Source organism: Apium graveolens, chromosome 1 (assembly GCF_009905375.1).
Source record: "Apium graveolens cultivar Ventura chromosome 1, ASM990537v1, whole genome shotgun sequence".
Lineage (NCBI taxonomy): Eukaryota > Viridiplantae > Streptophyta > Magnoliopsida > Apiales > Apiaceae > Apium > Apium graveolens.
The window spans coordinates 78,029,286-78,052,767 of record NC_133647.1 but is presented as its reverse complement, the minus strand read 5'-3'; positions in this window follow the sequence as shown (position 1 = coordinate 78,052,767).

Below are 23,482 nucleotides of genomic sequence, written 5' to 3'. Positions count from 1 at the left end.
TATGATCTAGCACTCTAGCAACCTATAAGACTTAGTGAAATACAAATGTCTTTAACATGAAAATCAATCTAATAAGACTCAACATTACTAAATATGACATCACTACACTACCATCAATATCACAAGTCAGTCGGAAAGTTATTTAAGAGATCATGTTATAATGCAAATGCATGAAACTACATAAAAAAATATCATAAAACTACCAAAAATAAAATAAAAAAATTACATGGCAAAATATGCAACTATATGAAATAAAACTATATGAATATGCAAACTATATGAGACTCACACACAAACTATATTCCTTTTACTACTACCCCCAAACTTAAAATATTCACTGTCCTCAGTGAAGGTAATAGTAAGGAATCAGACACACCTAATGTGAATCAGAATCCTCACCCTCAATAGGTCGAGTGTCAAGCGTGTCCGAAGGCGGATACACGAAATCCTCACCAAATACTGGCCACTAGATGTCAACACTGGTGGCTCTGAAAGTTGTCCCAAGTGTCTGGGTGAGATCATGTGCAAACCGACTATGGATGTCATGCATCACATATATCCTCCTCGCGAGACGCCTATACTGCGTCGAACTCAAACCAGCTCCCATCTCTGCTCCTGCTGCTGCGATGGACCAGCCTCCGCCCCGTACCGAGCTCTCCAAGCTGCTCAGCGGGCATGCTGAGAACCTCCTGCAGTAGCAGCCTCCATGGGCACACCACCTGGAAAATGATCATATGAATAACCAAGCCCCTTAGGATCGGGCTTCCCTCCATACCACTCCTGCATGCTCTATAGCGTAGAACTATCAATAGGAGCACTGGGAAGCTGCAGCTGCTCATGTGCTGGCCAATGAACACCAACTGCCATGCACAACTTCGTCACAACAGAGGAATACGGAATAACACCTGTAGTACCTCCCCTCAAGAATCTCAGAATCCCCTGATATGTCACCATCCCCAAGTCAATATAATCACCCTGCAGAATACCCCACAACAGATGAGCATGCTCCACAGTAATCTCATGCATATGCGAAGATGGCATGATGTTAGCACAAATAAACGAGTTCTAAGCCCGTGCAAACCTGTTCATGCATGACGCAGGGAACATGTAGTAATCAGTAGTGCCCCTCTTGAACTTCCAATGAGTCTCAGGAACATAGAGAGTATCAACGATAAGATCCAAATCAAAGTCCTCCGGAGTCTTATCGTTCCACGTGTCCTGACCCACCTTCCTTACGAGCTGCTCAATCACCACCCTGGTAGCATCAGCACTGTACTCTACAGTCCTCCCCCTCACCACCGTGAAGCCATTCTTCCCCGCCTTGAAGTTTGTATAGAACTCCCACACAACACTCATGGGCACAACAACGGGCACCTCACAAAAAGAAACCCAGCCCATCTCGAGAATCATCTCTAACAACTTACCATCCTTCCCCGATGGCAGAAAACCTCTCTCTTTAGCAATAGGCTTCGAGAGAAGCCTAGTGTACTCCTTCTCAGCCTCAAGAGTAGAAAACCTGGGCCTCACACCACCCGCAGATGAAGAATCGGTGGTACTGCTTCCAACTTGTGTTCTTTGTCTCTTGGGTGCCATCGGGATTGAAGAAGAGAGAATAAAATTTTAAGTGTTTAGAGAGAATTTATGTTGAGAGTTTGTGAATTGGTGAAGAAGTTATGTCTAAATGTATGTATTTATAGGTGGAGAGGTGTGAATCCTATAAGGAATAGAAGTGGGAATTAATTATGGGAATCGTGGGAATAATGGAATTGATTAGGAGAGGAAATTATAGGATGTGGAAGAGTAAAAATCGGGTTGGAATTGATTTTTAGTTAAAAATCCCGATTTTCTCTTAAAATTGTTGTTTTTATATGTTTTCGATCAGGGACTCGGTACGGGCGCGCGCTAGGACAGCGCGAGCACGCTTGGTTACTGGAAAAACGGCGCGGGCGCGCGCTTGGTCAGCGCGGGCGCGCCCAGCTTCTCTATTTGGCCCTGAATTTTTTTCTTTTTCTGGTTTTTTTTGTGTTTTTCTCCTTTCTTCTTGCTTCTTCTACCTACTAATATACAACAACTTGGGTTGCCTCCCAAGAAGCGCTTCTTTTACTTCGCTAGCTCGACATAGAATCTCAAGATCAAATGGACAATAAAACGGCACTAACCACCTCGCGGTTTGCCATGTCACCATAGTAATGCTTCAACCTCTGACCATTTACCTTGAATGCTTGGCCCAGATCATTCTCAAAAATTTCCACCGCTCCATGTGGAAACACAGTTTTGACAATAAACGGCCTTGATCATCTTGACTTTAACTTTCCAGGAAAAAGACGGAGACGAGAGTTGAACAAAAGAACTTGTTGCCCCGACATAAATGACTTGAGCACTAAACCCCGATCGTGCCACCTCTTGACTTTCTCCTTATACATCTTGTTGTTCTCATAAGCTTGAAGTCAAAACTCGTTGAGTTCATACAATTGAAGCATCCTCTTCGTTCCAGCCGCATCCAAGTCCAGATTTAACTTCTTCAAAGCCCAATATGCTTCAAGCTCGAGCTCCATAGGCAAATGACACCCCTTAGCATAGACCAACTGATATGGCGACATTCCCAATGGAGTTATAAATGTTGTTCTATATGCCCAAATAGCTTCATCAAGCTTCAAAGACCAATCTTTCCTTGATGGACATACCACTTTCTCCAAAATGTGTTTGATCTCTCTGTTAGATACCTCAGCTTGTCCATTTATCCGAGGATGGTAAGTCGTGGCAATGCGATGATTCACATTATATCTCTTCATCATAGCAGTGAACTTGTAATTGCAAAAATGCGACCCCTCATCACTGATTATGATTCTTGGAGTTCCAAACCTTGTGAATATCTGATTTTGCATCGCATCGTTGGGAATGCCTTAACTTCAACCCATTTCGACACGTAATCAACCTTCAACAAGATATAATGATTGTTACAAGATGAGACAAATGGCCCCATGAAGTCAATTCCCCATACATCGAAGACCTCAACCTCGAGAAGCACATTAAGAGGCATCTCATCCCTCTTAGACATATTACCCACACGTTGACATCGATCATATTTCAAAACAAACTGATGAGCATCTTTAAACAAGGTTGGCCAAAAGAAACCTCCTTGAAGAACACGAGCCGCTGTCTTTTCTCCACCATAATGTCCTTCATAAGTCGTCGAGTGACAATCTCGTAAGATTCCCCCCCCCCGTTTCACTGTAAGAAATACATCTCCTGATGATTTGGTCAGCTCCTTGTCGAAAAAGAAATGGCTCATCCCACATATACCACTTCACATCATGTAGAAACTTCTTCCTTTGAGCATAGGATAAGTCGGGAGGCATGATATTACTCACAAGATAGTTCACAATATCTGCAAACCATGGTTCTTCGTCTTGTACTCCAAACAGCTGCTCATTGGGAAAAAACTCATTTATCAATGTCTTATCCAATGAAGTAGCATTAGGATTAAGTCTTCTTTGCTGCTCGATCATAGGCTTGTTACCTTCCTCTAGCAGAATTTTATGCATGCAATAAGAAGGGCTGATTCCCTTGATATCTACTTAAGTCCATCCAATTGCTGATTTGAACTCTCTCAGAATCCTCAAAAGTATTTCCTCATCACTAATTGAAAGGTCAGATGCAATAATAACAGGCAGAGTAGATGCATCACCTAAAAACGCATACCTCATATGCTCAGGTAAAGGCTTAAGCTCAATAGTTGGAGCTTCCTTAATAGATGGCTTGAGGCGTTTAGGAGCTTTGTTCAATTCCTCCATTGTAAGAGATTCAAAAGGCATATCTAACTTCCTTTTCCAGGGCGAAGCATTCAAATATTGCAATTATTCTTCACCTTCGTCATCTTCACTATTTGAATTCCCCAACAAGGCTTTCTCTAAGGCATCAGACCTTAGCAATTGATCAAGTTCCGATGTAACCACCGAATCGACCAACTCCACCTTTAAGCACTCCTCATTATCAATAGGAAATTTCATAGCATTGAACACATTAAAAGTAACATCCTGATCCAAAATTCACTGTGAGCTCACCCTTCTGCACATCTATCAAGGGTCGGCCAGTTGCCAAGAAAGGTCTCCCCAAGATTATGGGAATCTTCTTGTCCTCCTCGAAATCAAGAATGACGAAATCGGTAGGGAAGATGAGTTTATCAACCTTGACCAAGACATTCTCTACAATACCTCACGGATATGTAATAGAATGGTCGGCCAACTGCAAGGTCATATAAGTCAGTTTGGGATCAGGCAAGTCCAACTGCTTGAAGATTGACAAGGGCATCAGATTGATGCTAGCTCCCAAGTCACATAAGCATCTGTCAAAAGACACTTTTCCAATAGTACATGGAATAGTGAAGCTTCCTGGATCTTTAAGCTTCGGAGGCAACTTCTGTTATAGCACAACACTACATTCCTCCATGAGAGCGACTGTCTCTAAATCATCTAGCTTCACCTTCCGAGAGAGGATACCTTTCATAAACTTTGCATAACTAGGAATCTGCTCAAGAGCCCCGGTGAAAGGTATATTGATATGAAGTTTCTTGAACACCTCCAAAAACTTCTCAAATTGCTTGTCCAGCTTTTTCTTCTATAGCCGCTTGGCAAAAGGCGGTGGAGGATAGATCTGTTTCTCCCCTGTATTACCCTTAGGCAGGGTGTGCTCACAATAGTCTTCCTTGGTTCCACATCTTTATTGTAACACCCCCAAATCCGAGGTCGGAGATTCGGGTTGTCACGAGTTCCATTTCCCTTGATAATACTTAATCTTAATAAACAACCAACTACTGCATACTGTGACCCCACAATATACACATACCACAAGTTATAGTCTCAGAGATGAATACCAAAAATAACACAAGTCATTTTATTCCACAATTATACATCATTAAACCTCAAGAGGGTTTCTGAATAAATTTACATATTCTTTTCCATTATTACAATTCATAAATATACATAAGTCTGGTACATCAACAATTGAAACCATAGCCTTTTGGTAGATCCTACCTTAGCTACAACGGCATCAACGCCTACAAGAAACTGCGGAACGTTTTCTATCCGATTGCGAATTGGGAGCTTGGTCATGTTCATCTTGTCTATCTATTGTTGTGTGATGAAAGAAGAAAGTAAGGGTGAGCAACAAGCCCACCAAAATAATATGTATAATTATTAACAATATATGAGCATTCTCATAGTACTCATGAAAGTCTTGGTCAAGAAGAAATGAACCAAGTTTGATATCTTAACGCGACCAAGTCACAAAATATTGAGTATATATATATATACTTTTCAAAATCTTGGAAGTCCTCTTCCATGCATAATATACACAGAATTCCAGTTTATAACTGTATAAAAATATCGTTGCAAGGTGATCTCATATATCTAACCTTGTCTCAATATTTTTCTGAAAATCTTTGTCATGCATAAGATAATCATTTACTAGATATAAGTTCAAAACATGAAGTTATAAGATACTCCAATATACTTATATCTTGTCCGAATACTGCTAGAACTACCACCGTTCAAGGTATAATCAGTTTCAAAAGTTCATCACATAGATGAGACTACAAGATAAGACTTGAATAGAGTCAATCTTTGAAATATCATTTAAAGAAATGAAGTTACTAGATACTTCATTAATTCTCGATATATATATACACCTATATATATCTCATACATTCCTTGAAACCCTCTGTTATGAAAAGTATAAACAGAGTTATAATACCCAATGAATTTGGAAAGAAGAAAATTTTGGCATAAACCCGATATCTTCCTGATTAGGCAAAGATACCCATTAAGTAACCTTTTCTACTGTAGATGGATGAATTCTTCGCCGGTCATCACCCTGGCCGCATTAGGACCTCGCGCTAGACCGTTACACGGACACTCACGCGTGGATGGACTGTCACCCAGCCTCTTACACCTTCATAGACCGTACCCCGGCCTGTCGCTTATGCCGACTCAATTAGATGGACCTACTTCCCAATCATTGGGCATGTAATCAAATTGTTTTCTCAAAACAGCAACCTCGTTGCGAATATAAAATACACCACAGAGCCGGATTCCTCAGATTTTTGAGCGAGTATTCAAGTCCGCTTCGAAAGGAAGATCTTAAATTTAAAAACGAGTTTTAGGATCCGCTCTAACTTTTTAAAATCATTTTGAAGACTCAAAAGCATTTTGAAGACTTGAAATTTTTTTAAGAATGTTTGGAGTAATGCTGATTTAATAAAATAAATCAGTCCCGATATTTTGGAAAATATCTGAATATTATTATTTAAATAATATTCCCATAAAGGATAATCTTTATAAAAATAAATGAAGTAGAAGTTATAAAACTCATACTTGAAACGAATAATAAATAACAAAAGATATACTTATACGAAAGTACGATCCTTATTTGAATAATTAAAAATAAGTTTGATTATTACTCAAAACCATTGAATATACCTTATTCGATTAATAGTTATAGAAAACTATATATATATACATATATTATACTCGGGAACATCAACTCCCGGTATAAAAAATGTTCACCTTTGGGTCCCCTATACTAAGGGTATACGCAACTACTACTTATCTCTAGCATAGGTATTATGCAGTTTATAAGCATTTGAATTGATAATAGAATATCAATATTTCACAACATGCATATATATACCATATCAACATGCTCCAATATATCGCAAGATTTTCTAATTACAGTCATGCACTTATCTCAAGATATGCATCGATATATTTACATCACAACAACAGTATAACGGTTAGAAAACTTGCCTGAGCATTCCAGGGTAGACTTAAGCTTAGAGTGGGTCCGGTAACCTATGAACAACAACATAAGCCGGAATTAAACCACGGTCGCTTAAGCAACTAGACTTTAACCAATTGGACCCTAACGTTCGCTTTTGCGCTTAACGATTCACATAAGTCGCTCGAGTACCCTCGGCTCCACCATTTTTAATAAATTAACCGTTACGAATTTTAAGACGAAGCTTTCGTGAATACTCTACCAACTGACCCATTAACCTTACATAATTGTTTAATACTCCAATTAGTCATTTAGGACCTTAACGAAGGTTTCAAAGTAAGGCGAGGGGTAATGGTTCGTTCGTGAAATGCAAAGTTAATTCTTCAAACACTATTCCCCTGAAATGTAAAATGTTAAAAATGGTATGGAAATAAATAAGGTGAGGATAGTGGTTACCCTAATTGTGTAGAGTTTCTCGAGGGCTTCAATTTGATAGGTAGAACACGCAAAACGGCCAAGGGAAACTCAAGATACGAGCATTTTATCTTCCTCCATTTTTATTTTTTTTCTCCTCTCGGGTTTCTTGAAATAAAATGGGGGGAGAGCTTGCTAAAAAGGGGGAAGAGAGTATTTTGACTTGTCTTGGTTGATTGTGTGGTAAGAAATGAAGTGTGGTTGATATTTGTGTGGTTAATGGCTTGATTAAGTGAGTGGATGATAATTAAGCTTGGTGTCACAATGATGGCCTCATTTCTTTGCCACTTGTCCATGTTTGGTGGTGGAACCATCATTGGCTTACTCCTTGCCTATGTGTTTGATTTATAGCCTTGATCTTTGCACTAATCTCTCTTGCATATCTTAATCGCTTGATGGTTATACGATTCACTTATCGTTCATTCTCGTTGGTCGTTCGAGGAAATGTATCCGTGATTTTATTACTTGGGTTCCCCTAACCTTTATCAATATTTTATATTCCTCTTATGATCCTCTCTTATAATCCTTGAATTTAAATCATTTTAATCATATTACCTTATACTCAATTATTTCGGTATCTGGTGGATTTTTGGGAAAAATTAAAGTTTTCGAATCTGAGTTCTGACGACCTTTACATACACTCATTTACTTTATGGAATACTAATATGATCTTAGAATTTTCATAACAGTACTGCTATATAGCGTGGTCTGATAATTTTCCTTAATCAGCATCATCAATAAAAGTTACTTTTCATTAGTGTTTCAAAAATTCCAAAAATTGGGGTTATTACAATCTCCCCTCCTTAAAAGGATTCCGTTCCGGAATCAGATAGAGAACAGTTGGGGATATTTTTCTAGCATTGCACTTTCTAAATCAAGTCAATTTTCCCACATTGTGATTCTATTACAAAACTCTGACTAGCTTGATCACCATGTTCCTTTTTGATTCGTTACCCTCACTAGTTGCTCTACATAGGTTAAGTCTGGTTGCATGTCTATGCGCTCATATGCCCCTATTTGTCTGGCATCCAGATTACACTTCCTTAACATTGATACGTTGAACACGTTATGAACTTGCTACAGGTTCGGGGGTAGGGCTAGCTCATATGCTAACTTCCCAATATGTCTTAATACATCCAAGGGTCCAATAAATCGTGGACTTAGCTTTCCTTTTTTTCCGAACCTTATCATTCCCTTCCAAGGCTTTTCAAAGGGATACCTTTAACAACAATAGGTCCCCTACTTTATACTCTTTGTCCTTTCGTTGTTAAATTAGCATACTTCTTATGTCCATCTTGGGCTACTCCCAGCCGTCCTCTGATTAGATCTATTATATCCTTGGTCCTTTGGACCACTGCTAGTCCGAGCATCTTGCGCTCTCCAACTCCATTCCGATACAAGGGACATCGGCATCTCTTTCTGTATAGGGCCTTGTAAGGCAACATTCCGATACTGTCATATCATCCATCGTCGTAAGAAAACTCGATACGTGCTAAGTGATCATTCCAAATTCTTTCAAGTCTATCGCACAGACTCTCATTATAGCTTCTTGCACTATAGGTTTTGCTTCTCAATACCCACTCTTTTCCAGTTCATAGTCATTACTATCTTTCGTACATAATAGTATACTGGTTACACTTTTGCTCGTTAGTTTTCTATCACCTTTTAATAACCGCGTCAACCTTAGTATCACGAACGCGTTACATTTAGAATACCACCGCACTGATACTACTTCATTTAGCTGCTTCCATCTTCGAAAGCTTGATCCATCGTATAGAAGTAAAAAATTTTATTGAGACATCACTATGATCATGAACACTTGTTACATCGCATAGTTAGTACAGAAGGTGGCCATCTATTAGTACTTGACAAGCAATTAAATAATAGATGGTATCCTACTAGGATTCTATCACATAGATAGATAGTCATTCGGCAATACCTCCCCTTCTGGAAGGGTGGTTCTTCTCAGCTTATAAAAAATAAAAAGGAGAGAAAAGAACGAATTTAAGAGCATTATATAAAAAAATATACTGCCACAAAAATATCTGCTTGGAATCTGCCTCTGAACTATAGAGGTTTATCACAGGAGAAAATATATATATATATATATATATATATATGTATATATCTCAACATCAAGTATTATAGCATCGTAATTCATGTTCTTGAATCTTTCACTATTCCGTCCATCATTTTATGGACTCATGCTCTTGCTCGAGCTTATAAACAATCACCGTTGAAACTTCTTCCACAACGAAAATCGAATCTGGGATTTCATTCTAGACATCATCGTTACTAGAATTTTATGCTTGCACTGCAACCTTCCTCGTATAGTAATACGACTTTCTATTCATAAGAAGGAATAAATATTCAATAGGTAGATAATCGACTTAATTAGTCTATCAATGATAATTATACATCACCACAACCCGATTAGTGGTACCCAATCTCAACATCCATTACAATATAACTCTCACGGTTGTAATCGGCTCATTATTCAAAGAATCGTTGATGCATTACTATAGTCCACCTCAGACCTACTATAGTCATTCGTTTTCCATGAAATCTTAATATCTAACCATACAAAGTCCATAGCTATCGTATCGAATTCTTCTAAGGAGGCAACATGATCACCGTTCATAATTCATGAAGAACACTCCTGAACTTGACGTACATATGACATGAAGCAGATAAAATTACAGAAGAGTTTCAATGAAATCAACGATAGCAGGTTACTACCATTATTAACTATATGTCTTTATTAGGAGACATGAAGCTCAAAGGTTCATTTAGTCCTTTCGTAACATGGTCCTGGCTTATTCTCTAGATAGGACCTTCTAAGATAGATAGCCCGTTCATGGCGATTACATGAATTAAATCTTTTCCAAACTACTATTACGGATGAGTATCGCACAATCATCATAAGGAATTTCAATCTTTCACACCATAATACAACCTTCACGGCTTTAACCATCATCACTATATTCCTCTGGCACGAGCGCCTATAATTGCTCTCTTACACTTAGAGTGTCGGCCACCTCATTGGCCTTTTCTGATAGTAATAGTTCCATATAATCAATGTCTTTTGAATGATCTCCAACTAAATTTTCTACCTCATTTCCAATCACTGCTTGTGTGAAAATGCTCTTCCTTACGCTTTGGTGAGAAAAAAAAATCACCATTTTTCCAAAAGTTATTGCCTCAGTCTTTAGAGGTTAACATTGTCACGAATGACTCTCGATCATACTTAGGATGTCTTTTATCTTGGGTCCTTCTTGTTTTCACCAATCTCGACCTTCATTGGGTCGATCTATACTTTCTTATTGTCCAACATGTGCCTACCTGGCATTATTATAATTACGTCATATTTTCTTTATCAAAATTTCTATTCTTAAAAACTTTGAAAATTACTTTTCTCCTTGTAAAACCTCTAAGGTTATCCTTGAATCGTTCCTCCTGTATTCCCTAGATACAGGGCATATCAAAATACCATTTACTAATACTAGAACCATTATCTAGTACTTCTGAAAAATTTCTCCACTGATCCTTAAAAAATTGTTGTTACCTTAATCCTTTCCCATTTCATACTGTCAAAACTCATATTGTCCCTATTAAGGGCGAAATGCCAACCTTTATGCATTCCCCTAAGGTTCATCTCAAGTTATCAAGGTTTTATCCTTAATTGCACCTTTAAAAAGGTACTTGCATCCTTAAATGGATAAATTAAGTCATATATCCCTGATAAGGGTTTCTTCTTCAATCATTCCCACCTTAATAATCTATACCTAATTTTACAATAACATCCTTATTCAAACTGAGGTTAGTCCATATGGCCTCCAAAAGATAACAACGGTTATCCGCTTTTCTTTCCTGATTTAGTAATGATAACAGGGATGTTCTGGAAGATATTGGGTGTGTTCAACGTGAACTTTTATTAATAAATCCTCATTCGCAACTATTATTTATCTCAACAGTTTTCTCAATATGGGGATATCTCTTATACCTGGTGTTTCACAGGTGTTACATACACTTCACATTCTTGAAGGTCACTTCCTTCATCCAATTTCATAATTTCTTACTTTTTTTGTCTCCTCAGTCTATCCATGTCTTATTATTTATCCTTCAAAGTATCTCAAGGTTTTCTCGAATCCTCCCAACTTAAAGAGGATAACATATATGTATCACTTATGCCATCAAACTTCGACTTTACCTCATGGTCAATCACCATCACCCTGATGATTACCCATTTCTCTTATCTTTATTGATAGGGTTCCTTAGGATTTTCGCATTCCTAACTCCCTTATCGTTCCTTAACTTTATTTCCTTTATATCCCTTTATACTTTTACCCCTTTTAGTCTTTTAATTTCGTTTCTCTTACAATCATTTTATGAACCATTCAAACATCCCATCATTCTAGATTCGTGCCCTTCAAATGAACCTTGATGACTTTCACAACCTAGATTCATTATTCATCATACTTGTCCGCCTCTAGTCCGATTTTAAAACTTCTACATTATTTCTCTATCTTCCTTAGCCTTCCACCAGCGGGTGGCCTCTCTCAGGAAGGTAAGTGGCAAAACAATCTTGTGCGCTTCGTCAATCATTTAGAATCTCAAATAATTCTTCTATTTCCTTTAGCCAAGCTCTTGCCTTGACTGGGTCAGCTTGTTCCTTGGAACTCTAAGAGCTTAGAGACTTAAAGGTCCTGGGAAAAAATTTCCCACTGCATTATTTCCTCATGATGGTGGTTGGGGATAAAAGTATAAGTTTTGTTTAGGCAGGTCCATGAATTGCCCCATAAGAGTACCATCCTGGTTCTCCCTATCTTGCTCGAATTTTATTTTCTCAGTGTGAAATGTTTCATCCTTCTCCCATAATTTGGGTTATCTTATACGTTAAAATCCTTGTTTTCCACTTCATTATGTTATGGTTTCCTTCTTTCTTGATGGCGACCTCCCTGACTATCACATTCAGGGTTTACCCTAAATCTTATTCCTCGGACTATGGATTTCATCTAAGATCCAGTCCTTAAGCTCTTAAACGTTTGGAACCCAAATTCTGTAGGAATACCTCGTTATTCCCTTATCATCTTACTCGGTATTAATCTCTTCTCCATTCATTGGCTCTCTGCCTTCATTCATCACTTTTTCTTGGCACAATATGATCTTTTCCCATAATTCAGGCTGTATTACAACCTCAAACAGCCTTTCAGTACTGGCTCCGGTTACCTTCACTTCTATTTCCGTTTTCTCAAAATATTTTATCTACTCTCCCGAAGACATTATCATCTTGAGTCTCTCCTTTCTACCAAGGGTGTCAGCCACCATATTGGATTTACATGGCTGATAAATAATCTCATAATCCTTGATTAGCTTTAACTACCTCCTCTGGCACATATTGAGCTCTTTCTGCGTAAAAACATACTTGAGCTCTTGGGGTTTGCGTAAACCTCGCACTTCTCTCCATACAAGTAGTGCCTCCAATATTTAGGGTAAAACTATTACCGTGAGCTCAAGATCATGAGGATATCGAATTTTATATTCCCTTAATTGTCTTGACGCGTACATGATTACCTTACCGTGTTGCATAAGCACGCACCCTAATCCCTTGTGCGAAGCATCACTATAAATCACAAAATCTCCTTTTTTTTCCCTCTGGCAACGCCAACGCAGGGGCCGTCACCAATCTTTTCCTCAGTTCTTGGAAGCTGTTGTCGCATTCCTCTTTCCATTCGAACTTCTCAGTCTTATGAGTAAGCCGCGTTAAACGGGCTGTGATCTTTGCAAAATTATGAACGAACCTACGGTGATAATCGGCAATTCTTATCTCCTGTAGTCGGCCTGACTACGGTCATCAATTCCTCAGGGATCAAATTTTTACTCTTGTCAGAATCCTCCTCGGGATCCTCCTCAGCAGCAATCTCTCCTGGGATAATCTCCTCAACGGCTACATCCTCAACATGAGCATTATCCCATCCCTCGTTAGGACGCTCTATCGGATCCACCATATGATCTCTAATAACTAATAAAACATCATCGCGCGGTTGCTCCTCAACCTCAGGGTTCGGAGTCCCGCTACCATATATGATAACGAACTACGCTTCTATCACGATATTTATAAGGGTTCCCATAAGGGTTTTAACTGTCAGTACTACGTTAGGTAGTCCGATTATGAACTTGGCAAGAGTTCTTATTATCTTAGTGAACTTATCATTTTAATGACGCATCATCTCTGAGGTTCATAACGCTTAGATCTGATACCATTTCTGTAACACCCCCAAATCCGGGGTCGGAGATCCGGGTTGTCACGAGTTCCATTTTCCTTAATAACACTTAATCTTAATAAACAACCAACTACTGCGTACTGTGACCCTACAATATACACACATCCACAAGTTATAGTCTCAAAGATGAATACCAAAAATAATACAAGTCATTTTATTCCACAATTATAAGTCATTACACCTCAAAAGGGTTTCTGAATAAATTTACATATTTTTTGCCATTATTACAATTTATAAATATACATAAGTCTGGTACATCGACAGTTGAAACCCTAGCCTATTGGTAGATCCTACCTCAGCTACAGCGGCATCAACGCCTACAGGAAACTGCGGAACGTTTCCTATCCGCTTGCGAAGTGGGAGCTTGGTCCTGTTCATCTTGTCTATCTCTTGTTGTGTGATGAAAGAAGAAAGCAAGGGTGAGCAACAAGCCCACCGAAATAATATGTATGATAATTAACAATATATGAGCATTCTCATAGTACTCATGAAAGTCTTGGTCAAGAAGAAATGAACCAAGTTTGATATCATAACGCGACCAAGTCGCAAAATATTCAGTATATATGTATATATACTTTTCAAAATCTTGGAAGTCCTCTTCCATGCATAATATACACAGAGTTCCAGTTTATAACTGTATAAAAATATCGTTGCAAGATGATCTCATATATCTAACCTTGTCTCAACGTTTTTATGAAAATCTTTGTCATGCATAAGATAATCATTTACTAGATATAAGTTGAAAAGTTGAAGTTACAAGATACTCCAATATACTTATATCTTTTCCGAATACTGTTAGAACTACCACCATTTAAGGTATAATCAGTTTCAAAAGTTCATCACATAGATGAGACTACAAGATAAGACTTGAATAGAGTCAATTTTTGAAATATCATTTAAAGAAATGAAGTTACTAAATACTTCATTAATTCTCGATATATATATACCTATATTTATATCTCATACATTCCTTGAAACCCTCTGTTATGAAAAGTATAAACAGAGTTATAATACCCAATGAATTTGGAAAGAAGAAAATTTTGGCATAAACCCGATATCTTGCTGATCAGGAAAAGATACCCATTAAGTAACCTTTTCTACTGTAGATGGATGAATTCCTCGCCGGTCAACACCCTGGACGCATTAGGACCTCGCGCTAGACCGTTATCCGGCCACTCACATGTGGATGGACTGTCACCCAGCCTCTTACACTTTCATAGACCCTACCCCGGCCTGTCGCTTATGCCGACTCAATTTGATGGACTTACTTCCTTATTATTGGGCAAGTAATCAAATTGTTTTCTCAAAACAACAACCTCATTGCGAATATAAAATACACCACAGAGCCGGATTCCTCAGATTTTTGAGCGAGTATTCAAGTCCCTTTCAAAAGGAAGATCTTAAATTTGAAAACGAGTTTGGGATCCGCTCTAACTTTTTAAAATTATTTTGAAGACTCGAAAACATTTTTAAGAATGTTTGGAGTAATACTGATCTAATAAAATAAATCAGTCCCGATATGTTGGAAAATATATGAATATTATTATTTAAATAATATTCCCATAAAGGATAATCTTTATAAAAATAAATGAAGTAGAATTTTTAAAATTTATACTTGAAACGGATAATAAATAACAAAAGATATACTTATACGAAAGTACGATCTTTATTTGAATAATTGAAAATAAGTTTGATTATTATTCAAAACCATCTAATATACCTTATTCGATTATTACTTATAGAAAACTGTATATATATAAATATATATATATTATACTCGGGAATATCGACTCCCGATTTAAAAAAATGTTCACCTTTGGGTCCCCTATACTAAGGGTATACGCTACTACTGCTTATCTCTAGCATAGGTATTATGCACTTTATAAGAATTTGAATTGATAATAGAATATCAATATTTCACAACATGCATATATATACCATATCAACATGCTCCAATTTATCGCAAGATTTGCTAATAACAGTCATGCACTTATCTCAAGATAATGCATCAATATATTTACATCACAACAACAGTATAACGTGTAGAAAACTTGCCTGGGCGTTCCGGGTAGACTTAAGCTTAGAGTGGGTCCAGTAACCTATGAAAAACAACATAAGCCGGAATTAAACCACAGTCGCTTAAGAAACTAGACTTTAACCAATTGGACCCTAATGTTAGCTTTTGCGCTTAACGATTCACATAAGTCGCTCGAGTACCCTCAGCTCCACCATTTTTAATAAATTAACCGTTATGAATTTTAAGGCGACGTTTTCGCGAATACTCTACCAACTGACCCATTAACCTTACATAATTGTTTCATACTCCAATTAGTCATTGAAGGACCTTAACCAAGGTTTCTAAGTAAGGCAAGGGGTAATGGTTCGTTCGTGAAACGCCATTACTTAAAACGGTCATTTCTCCTTAACCGTACATCGGATTCAAGCGAACCACATACTAAAACGAAGATTACGACACAATCTATCTAAAAATAGCAAGGTTACAGATGAGTCAGTTAGCCTTCTGTTCCAAACACTAAAACAAACAGTTGAATGAAAACGGGCATTACGACGGCTATGTTTACGCGATTACCAAATTTTATTACAAGACCACAACCATACCAAACCAACCCAAAAATCAAAATACTACATTATAACATTACAAACAGCCCCTCAACTTCATCATACACCAAAACAAGTTCCTCAAAATCATCCATTTACATAATAACTCATAACTTCCATTTAAAGTTCATAATTACTCTAAAATCATACAAACATCCAAGAACTCTTAAAGAACAAGTTTAAAACTCATGGTATGGCTTAAACACAAAAAGGGGAAGAGGTTATACCTTCCTTGGAGAGTGGGTAATTCTTAACAAACCTTAGATGATCCTTAACTAGCCTTATAATGATTAAAACCTCAAAATAAAATCAAGAACACAAAGTTAATTCTTGAAACACTATTCCCCTGAACTGTAAAATGTTAAAAACGGGTATGGAAATCAAGAAGGTGAGGATATCGATTACCCTAATTGTGTAGAGCTTCTCGAGGGCTTCAATTTGATAGGTAGAACGCGCAAAACGGCCAAGGGAAACTCAAGATACAAGCATTTTATCTTCCTCCATTTTCATTTCTTTCTTCTCTCGGGTTTCTTGAAAAAAAATGGGGGGAGAGCTTGCTAAAAAGAGGGAAGAGAGTATTTTGACTTGTCTTGGTTTATTGTGTGGTGAGAAATGAAGTGTGGTTGATATTTGTGTGGTTGATATTTGCGTGATTAATGGCTTGATTAATTGAGTGGATGATAATTAAGCTTGGTGTCACAATGATGGCCTCATTTCTTTGCCACTTGTCCATGTTTGGTGGTGGAAGCATCCTTGGCTTACTCCTTGCCTATGTGTTTAATTTATAGCCTTGATCTTTGCACTAATCTCTCTTGCATATCTTAATCGCTTAATGGTTATATGATTCGCTTATCGTTCGTTCTCGTTGGTCGTTCGAGGAAATGTATCCATGATTTTATTACTTGGGTTCCCCTAACCTTTATCAATATTTTATATTCCTTTTATGATCCTCTCTTATAATCCTTGAATTTAAATCCTTTTAATCATGTTACCTTATAGTCAATACTTTCAGTATCTGGTGGATTTTCAGGAAAAATCAAAGTTTTCGAATTCGAATTCTGACGACCTTTACATACACTCATTTACTTTATAGAATACTAATATGATCTTAGAATTTCCATAACAGTACTCTTATATAGCGTGGTCTGATAATTTTTCTTAATCAGCATCATCAGCAAAAGTTACTATTCATTAGTGTTTCAATAATTCCAAAAATTGGGGTTATTACATTTATTCTGTTGCTCTACTTCTTTCTCAGCCTCAGCTTCTTCAGTCAACTCATGAGTTTGTTCGGGATTCGCAACCTTTCCAGACCTTAAAGTGATTGCCTTTACCTGTTCTTTAGCTTCCCTCTTTCCTGGCACTTCAGTGTCACTAGGTAGTGTACCAGGATGACAATTAAGCAAGGCATTGGCAATTTTCCCAATTTGATTTTCCAAGGTCTTGATAGAAACAGCTTGACTCTTGCACATAAGCTTCAACTCCTCTAATTCAGATTTTTCATTGGCTTGTTGCAGCTGGAGTTGCTGTCTAGGTGCATACTGTGGTTGCTGAAAGCCAGGGGGTTGTACTGTTTAGCTGGGTACTGCTGATAAGGCTGTTGAACCCCATTTGGAGCATTGCTCCAACTGAAATTAGGATGATTGTGGTTGTTAAGATAATAGGTGGCTGGCACTGGTTGCTGCGATCGTTGGAAGTTGCTCATGAACTGAGCTGATTCACTAAAAATTGCGCACTGATCAGTCTCATAGGCACCATCCAAAAGTTCACAGACACTAGCGATTTGATTAACTCCGTAATTAGCCAAAGTGTCCACCTTCATCGTCAAAGCCTTAAGTTGGGCAGCGATAGCAGTTGCTGTATCCAACTCCAAAATTCCTGCGACTTTCCCCTGAGTCAGTCTCTGGGAAGGATTCTGTATAACGACTCGTGTATTTTTCTTTTTAGTTTAATATTTAAAAGTGTAATAAAGATTTGAATAATTAAATAAAATGTGTGTATTGATTTTGGCAGCGGTTACTGATTGTTATTTAATTATTTATGATTGGTTGTTATGTGGGATTGAATTGTGTGATTTATTAGTGAGTTATATGATTTTATTTCGCTTGTAAAAGTGATTTTATTGTAATTGTAATTCCATAAATACTTGGGTTATTTCTAAAATTGGTTTTATAATTTTATTATTTCAATAATTATTTTTAGGACTTTATAAAATTGAGAAATCAATATTTTATTAATTATTTATCTTTAAATGATTTTCTGGTCGTGTTTAATGGTAAAATCCATATTTGATTATGGAAATCTTTAAAAATTACGAAACTCATATTTTATAAAGTTTACAATATTCTGAGAATTTTAAAATTATTTTGGAAATTTTCGGGAATCGTTTCACCGCGCGTCGTTTCGTTATTTGTTTAAAAGCGGATACGAAGAGCACCTTAAAAAGTGTTTTAAAAATTTCAAAAATTATGTCTTTGTAAACTTCGGATTATTTATGACATTTTGATATTATTTTTGTAATTTTCGGGAATTATTTTTCGTGCACCTCAACCCGTTAAATTAGAATCCCGGGCAAAGCAGGCCTTTAAATCTTTATAATTATCACAAAAGCAACGTGTCAGCTTCTCAGTATTTGCATTGCCACGTGTTATAAGCAGGAGAAAGGAAAAAAATAATAAAAATTAAAGGGGGGTTTTCCCTTTCACTGTGTTACTCGGCCTGTTGTCTCTCTCTCTCGAAATCTCTAATCTCTCTTCTCTCATCTCTCGTTATCACTCTCCATTTGTATCTCTCCCTTCCCGTTTCTTTTTCCCCGTTCTTTCACTGTTTTCCGGCGTTCTTCTCCGGCTTCCCCTGTTACCTCGGTTTCGTTGCCGCCGTGCTTTTGTTCCGGTGAGCTTGGTGACTCTGTTGCTCAGTTGGTTTATGCATGTATATATATATATTTGTATATATGTGTGTGCCCTGTATAATGGTGTGTGTGTGTGTAATTGTGTTGTGTGTGTTGTGATGGCCGTGAGGCCGTGTGTGCGGTGGAAGATGGCTGTGTAGTGTGTGCAGCTGTGTTCATGGTTGTTGGGCTTGGTTCTGTTGTTGGGTTTCTTTGTTGGGCCTTGCAGTTGGGTTGACTGTTGGGCTGGGCTTTGCAGTGGGCTAACTGTTATAATTTTAAATCCTATTTTCTTTTTCTACAGGAAAATAAATGATTAGTATTCGTGAAATTAAAACTTTCGTTGCGAGAAATAATATTAATCGGCATAATTTATTTGGGAACCCGTATTATATCGGGCGCCAATAAATTGTGCCGCCATTGACGATGAACTTCGGTGAGTCGACGGTGGACGGTGATGACGATGTTTTGAGTCCTAAATTCTATAAATAAATAAAATAATTACGTAAAGTATTTTCGGATCTAACTAATTAATTTCGAATAAGGTTGGGATGCATGTTGTATAAAATAATGAAGTGATATTGTGGATTGTTGTGGATTATTGACGTCGATTATAATCGACGGGTAGTCTTATAAATAAAGTAGTTTCTGCTAAAATTTTCTAAAAAATATATTTGTAAACGTACGTATTTATACTATACGTGTTACCCTAATAGTGTTCTGACTACGTGATTATGTGATTTTATGTATAATGATTATACGAGTCGGGTTATCGGATTGGGTAATTAGGATTTGAGGATATCAAGCATGTCGGTATAACTAATTAGGGTACTCTGTATTTATAGATCCCAGTCGAGTTTTCCCAGGATCAAAGTCAACGTGAAAGCTACTTAGGGTTTTGTAAAGCGTTGCAAGGCAAGTACCCCTGACCATTCTTTTATGGTTCAGTGCATATGAATAGCTAAATGCTTTATTTTTGTACTGGAACATAAACGTTTTAAGTTACGTATGCCTGTAGTTATAAATCACTATTTTCAAATTGTTTTGGGGAAAAGTAACTTCGAAAGGTACCTATCTCGAAAGAAATGATTTGCGAACTGGATTTTATCTTTGTGCTGGTTAAATAATTGATTTTGAAAATGAGATAGGTACAAGTGTTTTGAAAACTGGATAAAACGGTCAGATATGGGATACATTGGTCCAGAGTAGGCCTATTGAGGTGGTATAAGAGGCTAATTCGGTTGGGCGCACTATTAAACCGATTAGTCCAGCAGGTCAGAGACCTAGCTAGTCTCTGAGTTCCGGAACAGGTAAATGGGATGGAAGTTATAGCCGTCTAGTGTTGATAGCCTAATCAGCTGTCTTCACATATCTGCTACGTATCTGATTGGGATTTGTGATTTATATAAGAGCATAAGTAGTTGATACAGCAGTTTTATAAAAGTGATTAGCATGCTAAAATTGGACTCTTGTATTTACACAGCACACTACTATGTTGTTTTGATACAGCATGCTAGTTAGTGATATCCAGTTATCTCTGATTTTCATTATAAAATGTTGATATCATGATTACAGCTCTGTTCCTATTATTGTTACACTACTGCTTTTAATCTGTTATTCATATGTTGGTGCTGCTGAGCGATTATGCTCACCCTTGCAAACTGTTATGTATATCTCGCAGATGCCTAGAAGACCAGTCAGACAGACCCATGTTTCCGCCCCTACTGGACCAGGCTCCTCTGAGGTAGTTTGTATCAGGCCATAAGGTCTGATGAGTTGCTAAATAAAGTTAGAGTGTGTTAGATGTTAAATAAATGGGTTGTAGTAATATGAATCTGAATTATACTTGAACCTGGATCGGATCTTGGTTTGGGGTCAAGTTAGTATATTTTAATAATATTCTTGTTATTTATATTTTGGTTATTGTGTTTGGTGACGTCAACTCTTGACCCCGGGGTTGAGGCCGTCACAGTTGGTATCAGAGCCACAGGTTCAAGTCCCTGATTCAGGTTAGGGATTGTGTCGAGTAGGTGATAATATGAGTCTTTAGGTGTGAGTCAGCAACTCATATAGAGGAGAAAACCTTTAGAGTCAGTCGAGGGTTCCGACGGCGTTACCCTGGCATCTATTAAATGTTTGATAGAATTCCCTTGACCTGGTTGTGTCTTCCCTGTATATTTATTACGTTGACAGTGGCCTATTGCGATTTCGAGTTCTCCATCTCGGGAGAATCCCTCTGATTCGGATAGCTCAGATTCTGAGAGACCCCCGGATGTTGCTACTAAGGAGACCCCTATGCCACCTCCACCAGTTCCTTCCTTTGTGCCGAGACACATCCTTGGATCTGGTCCTCACCCCCATTGGGTACGTAGGTCTATGTCTGCTGTCAGGGATTTCCCTCCCGGCTGCGGTCCCAGTTCTTCCATAATGAGACCTCCATCACCTCCTGTGGCCCCTAGTGGCACTTCTTCATCGATCCCTTACCATGTTCACCGAGCAGTGAACACTTCTTTCATCAGAGATCAGAGTCCGGAGTTTGCTGCTCAGTTTGATCAGGTACCTATTGCACATTTCCAGGGTATTTCTGCCCCTTCCCCTGAGGTGTGAGGTCGTGTGAGAGCATTGACCCAGATGGCTGTAGAGAGGGCTAGATCTGTTGACCGTTTCATTAGCTCAGAGTTCAGAGCTGTGCAATATTAGGACCTAGTGAACTGGTTAGTGTTTGAGCTAGGTTCCATTGGTGGCAGTGGTAGTGGTTAGACAGGGTTGCAGCAGAGGGATACAGAGCTCAGAGTTGACTTCTAGGAGTTCTGTAGTTGTTTACTTTATATATGTACATTATGTTATGATATTTTGTAGTAGGCGAGGCTGCTATGACAGCTAATTTTGGTGTGTATTCGGATAGGTTCTTTCCAGTTGGATTTTCAGTTGTACTAGTTGGATTCTGTTGGTTATTATATTTCAGCTGCTTTATCTTATTGTTCAGTTTTATATACTGTGCGTTGCTATTATTGTTATTATTATTTTTGTTTCTGTTGTTGGCATTCTTAGATTATAATCATTCACTCAGGACGGATCCAATTAAACTGGGGATGAGAATATTGTCTTAGTGGCAATGCTCTCCTGATGCATAAATATAAACTGCTGGAGCAATCCATTTTCTTATATATGACTATTATGTTTCAGGAGATACCACCAAAGAGAAACTCTCAGCCCAATAATGGATCTGCTGGGGATCCTTCCATGAGTGAATTGATGAACTTGTTGCGTCAGCAGACTGTACAGCTGGCCCAACAGCAACAACAACAACAATTGCAACAACAACAACAACAATAACAACAACAACAACAACAACAACAACAACAACAACAACAACAACAACAGCTCATACAGCAACAACAACAGCAAATCCAACAGCAACAACTACAGATCCAACAGCAGCATGAGATGAGAGGGGCAAATCAGGGTGTTAGTTTTAAGTCTTTTCAAGCAGTGAAGCCCTCGGAGTTTAAAGGAGAAGTAGATCCTGTTGCTGCCAGGATATGGTTAAAGGAGATGGAAAAGGCGTTTGCGCTCACCAAGGTGAGTGAGGACTTAAAGTCTGACTATGCTAGTTATTTTCTAAGGAATGATTCGAATTATTGGTGGGAATCTACGCGAGCCCTAGAAGGAGAAGGTCCAGTTCCCTGGGCCAGATTTACAGAGTTATTTTTGGAGAAATACTTCCCAGACTGTCTCCAGAGTCAAATGGAGATGGAATTTTTAGAATTGAAACAAGGAGATTGGAGTGTTACGGAATATGAAGCGAAGTTTATGGAGTTGGCCCATATAGCACTGGAATATGTGAGTTCGGAAGCTCAACGAGCGAAGCGGTTTCAACAAGGGTTGAAGCCAGAAATAAGGAGTGGAGTTGTAGCCTTACAACTCAAGACCTATACTTCGGTAGCTCAGGCTGCCCTAGTGATAGAGAGTGATCAGAAGTTAGCGGCAAAGGAGCAGGGTGAGAAGAAGAGGAAATTTGAAAGTGGACCCGCTAGGTCAGAATCAGGAATAGCAAGTAGGAAGTTCCAGCGTTGGTTTGGAAAGAATAAGAATAAGAGGTTCAAAAGGCAGAATTTTCCCCAGGCTAAACCCGGTACTACTTCAGTTAACTCTGCCCCGACGAGAATGAGTAAGCCAGTGGTTGATTGTAAGACGTGTGGGAAGAAACACAGTGGACAGTGTCGAGAGAATATCAATTGTTTTAAGTGTGGACAGAAAAGTCAATATTCCACGGAATGTAAGTCTGAGATTCAAGGAGTTACTTGCTTTAGCTGCGGCAAAGTGGGACACATAGCTAGGAATTGCAAGTCAGTGACCCAAGGTAATGTTGGAAGGAGTGTGTCCCAAGGACCAGCAACTAGTATTGCTAGAGCTAGGACTTTCAAGATGACCCAGAAGT